Consider the following 4,581-nt stretch of genomic DNA (forward strand, 5'->3'; position numbering starts at 1 on the left):
GTGCAGTGGTGCCCACCTGTAATCCCAGGAGCTCAGGAGGCTGAGACAGGAGGATCTCAAGTTCAAGGCCAGCCTTGGCAACTTAGTGAGGCTCTAACAACACAGAGAGACCCTGTCTCTCAAAAATTTAAAAATAAATAAATAATAAAAAGGGCAAGGTATATAGCCACAGGGTTAAATCCCTAGTACAAAAAAAAGAAAAAAAATATTATCTTCTGGTCTGTGATTGAGGCTGATATAGCGTCAGGAGAGGCAACTTTAGCAGAAAATGGCCTCTAGAAAGAGGGAAGGGAAGATCCTACCTTGCATGCTGGCAGAACAAACCCAGGTGGGCAGTGTTCAAAGCAGACACGTCTGTAAGAGTCAATAAACTAGCCATCAGAGGGCAGCTGAGGCGGAAATGTGCCTAAGAATGGAGGAAGAAAAATGGAAAGAAATAGGAGAGTCTGGCCTGGAGGAGAACAGGACCCAGGAAGGAGGAAGAAGGAAGAGGAGGGCTGTTGGTCAAGACCTAGACTCCCATGGGAAAGGGATGGCCATGTCAGTGTGGCCCAGGGACAGTGGAGGAGCAGGGATACAATGAATAGGTTAGCAGTTTGGGCACAAAAGACATACTGTCTTGAAAAATTGGAATACACTTAGATGGCACTTTACCAAAAGGCAAAGAGATAAAGAAGGCAGTTTAGGGCTGGGCTCCTGTGAGCTGGCCTAGCCTAGGCTGTTCCTCTCCTTGCCTGCCCCTCCCAGCCTTAAAACCAAACTGCTTTTTGTTACTCTCCCTCTGCTACCCACCACCACCATCACCACCACCACCATCACCATCACCACCACCACCATCACCATCACCACCACCACCAACAACAACACCATCACCACCACCAACACTACTACCACCATCACCCCCACCACCACCACCATCACCATCAGCAACACCACCACCACCACCACCATCACCAACACCACCACCACCACCATCACCACCACCTCCACCACCACCATCATCACCATCACCACCACCACCACCATCATCACCACCACCACCACCATCACTATCACCACCCCACTACCATCACTATCACCACCATCACCACCACCACCACCATCATCATCACTACCACCACCACCACCATCACCACCACCATCACCACCACCACCACCACCACCACCACTACCATCACCACCACCACCACCACTACCATCACCACCACCACCACCACCATGGAGCGGAGCTGCTCTCCTTCTACTCTTCGAGGGCTTCCTTCTGTTCAATCTCTAGGAAGCTTTCCTGCCCTCACCAACCTGGTCTCCCACACCTTCCTGTCCTCCTCCCTCTGCTGCCGCTCCTGTCCTTTGCCAGTGTCCCCTCTATCCGTGCCTGCCATCCCCCTGTCTGGCTCATGGCCCAGACCTTTCATTTTCCTATCCCCTCACCTCAAACATAGCCTCTAATTACCTCCAAATGCAGATGGCGACCAGTCCAGAACTCTGCCCCCACCCCCCACTGGCCCAGACCTCTGTAGCCAGTGGCCTGGTGTTTCACAGGCACCTGAAACTCAACTCCTCCCAGAGGATCCTTGTTGTTTCACCTTCTTCTTCCAGCTCTTTCTTCTGCAGGGAAGGAGGAGGGAACCATTCATGCAGAACCTGTAGGTTCTAACCTAACCTCCACATCCCATTTTCCTGTGTCCTAAACATCTCCTGGGTCCATTACCCTCTTCCAAACAGCCTCCTGACCTTTATCTACCCTTGCCCTTCAACTCCATTCTGAGCAATATGTCATTCTGACATGAGATCCTTCAAGGGCGCCCCATTACCCTCAGGAAAAAGTCCAAATGGTTTAGGAGGTGTTCAAGGTCCTGTTGGCTTGGGCTCCTCCCTCTCCTTATGCTACCCAGATCCTGCGGCTCCAGCCAGCTTTATTGAAATGGCACCACTCGCAGGCTGTTCGCTGGCCTGTAAGAACCCTTGTTTGCAGGCTAAAAGCGGACTCCAAGTCATCCTACAGGCCTCTGTCCAGACTTCTCTGCGTCCAGGGAACCCTCCCTGGCTCCCCCAAGGCTGTCCAGGCTGTCCCTAACACCAAGCACGCATGCGCGCTTCTCTAGCACTGTGAATTAAGCCGCAGGGCCTTTGTCCACTGTTTTTAATCTTTGGATTGAAATCCCTGCATCCTAGGCTTCTAGAAGTGCTGTCCGTGCAAGAACCTCGCCTGTCTTGCTCCCATTGCACACCTAGAACCTGGAACGGAAAGTGCCGGGTAAATATTTGCTGACAACTGTTGACTCTAGACTTAGGGGCACCCGGGTCTCAGCGGTGGCCCCCACCTTGAGAAAGGACCGGGGCTAGGAGCTCCAGGGCGAGCGAGAGTGACTAGAAAGCGAAAGTAACGCGGAGCGGGGCGGAAAGCACCCCGGGCGAGGTCTGCGGAGGAGGCCGGGCCAAGAGTTCATTCAGCGGGTCCCGCGGCTCGGCGCCGCGGTCTGTGGCGCGCTGGGAAGGCGGGGGCGTTGTGGGCGGGGACCGAGCCCCGCGGAAAGGAGAGAAAATGTGTTTTGTAATTAGTCATTGCCTCCCGGGGTGAGGCTGGGAGTTTTCTCCGGAGGTGGGTTGAACAGATTTGCAAAATGACAAACAGGGGCTAACCGCGGGCTGGGGCCACAGCGGGGCTTCCGGCCCTGGTGGCAGAAGTCGAGCTTTCTAGTTTTTTCTGTCCCCCCCCCCCCATTCAAGGTTCTGCCAAATAGTGGAAACTGGGAGGAGAAAACCCAACTGGCTGTCCTGACTCCTGCTCCCGCCCTCTGCCTCTCCGCGTGGTCTCTAGAGGACCAGGAATGGGGACAAGGTGATGCTGGTCACCTGGACCTGGAAAGCTCAATCCAAAGATTTTGACAGATTTACACGGAGAGGTTGTGGAAGCATGAAGATGTTCTGGAGATGAGGGATCTGGGTCAAAGCTGCCATGTCTCTCTTCCTGCTAAAGGGACGGACCCGCGGATGCTGGAACTCCTAGAAGTTAGATAGACAGTGTCCCTCCGCTCCCCAACACACACACACACAGGGCACACTTCTGTCTCCACTCCTGTTTCCAGAGCAGTGACTTTCACTTATGTATGTATGTATTTTGTGGTACAAGGTATGGAACCCAGGAGCCATCCATCACCAAGCTACATCCCCAGCCCTGTTCATTTTTTGAGACAGGGTCTTACTAAATTGCTCAGACTGTCTCAAACGTGCGATCCTCCTGCCTCAGCTCCCTGAGCAGCTAGGATTATAGGCCTGGGCCGCTGTGCCAGCTCCGTTTTAAAATCACAAGTCACACTAAGAAATGGCATTTCATGTCTCAACCCATTACTTATCTGAGAGTCTGCCCATGCAGATACACAGAAGCAAAAACTCTCCAAAGCCCTACATTCCTACATTATGTGTTTGCGTTTTATGCTACTTTTTGTTTTGTTATCAGGAATTGAACCTAGGGAAGCTTTTCCTCTGAGCCACATGCCCAGCCCTTTTTTATCTGTTACCTGAGACAGGGTCTCACTAAGTTGCTTAAGATGCTTAGGGCTTTGCTATATTGCTGAGGCTGGCCTGGAACTTGCAATCCTCCTGCCTGACCTCCCAAGTTGTTGGGATTCAGGTATGTGCCACCATGCATGGCTTTTTTTTTTTTTTTTCCTTTAAACTTTTTGGTGCTGGGGATTGAACCCAAAAGCCTTCCACATGGCAAGCACATGATCTACCACTGAAGACTATACCCCCAGCTCTATGAAGCCAGATTTAAAATTAGGTAGTCAGTGTAGTTAGGTAAATCGGGTCTAATATCCAGTGAAATCTAAAATGGAGGCCATGTTGAGAATGAATTCCTGGAAAAAGTTGAGCAACTCTCGGAATGTTAATGAAGTCCAGGAAACAGCCCCCAACAGATTTGAAGATAGCCCATCCCAAAGAAATGTTAATGAACAGCAAACTTGAAGATGCTGACTCGGAAGTGCCCAGATTACTTCTTTGGCCCACCTGTGTCCCAACCCTTGGGCCTTCCCACCTACATTCCATCACCAAAAACTATAAAAAGGGGAACACATTTGCCCTTCAATGGATTCCATCTCTTGGGTTCCCTTCTTCCTCCAGGAGAAGTCTTTTCTGCTGTCCTTTAATAAACTTCTAATTTTCCACTCTGACCTTGCCTCGGCGTGCTTCTCTGGTGTTATTCTTCAACACTGGGGAAGCAAGGACTCCTCACAGGTCAACAGCGGTAACACACACACACACACACACACACACACACACACACACACATATATATATATATATATATATATATATATATGTATATATATATAATTTTTTTAAATTATGGTTGTGAGCCACTAAAGTTGATCACATGATCCACTAATGAGTCTCCTCCCACAATCCGGAAAAAAACTGCTCTGGAGGAGTCAATTCTGCACACTGCTGGCCTTCACCCCCTGACAGCTGGAAATGGGCCACAATTTTCCCTTTATGTTCTCCTCCATAGTTCACACCCTACACCAGACCTACCCTCCTCAAAGTCACCACACCTGTTCCCATCTGATTTCCCCTGGG

At 50.7% G+C, this 4,581-nt stretch overlaps 1 long non-coding RNA gene across 1 annotated transcript; it reads left to right on the forward strand.

Annotated features, from left to right (window-relative positions):
* The first annotated feature begins 1,085 nt into the window (after nucleotides 1–1,085).
* LOC131424009 (uncharacterized) lies at nucleotides 1,086–4,175 on the forward strand. The gene is made up of 2 exons (XR_009226359.1): nucleotides 1,086–2,257; nucleotides 2,731–4,175. It is a non-coding gene; the product is annotated as an uncharacterized LOC131424009 (long non-coding RNA).
* The last annotated feature ends 406 nt before the right edge of the window (nucleotides 4,176–4,581 follow it).

This window comes from Marmota monax, unplaced genomic scaffold (genome assembly GCF_021218885.2).
Source record: "Marmota monax isolate L192 unplaced genomic scaffold, Marmota_monax_Labrador192_F-V1.1 WCK01_AAM20220418_F8-fsc00017, whole genome shotgun sequence".
NCBI lineage: Eukaryota > Metazoa > Chordata > Mammalia > Rodentia > Sciuridae > Marmota > Marmota monax.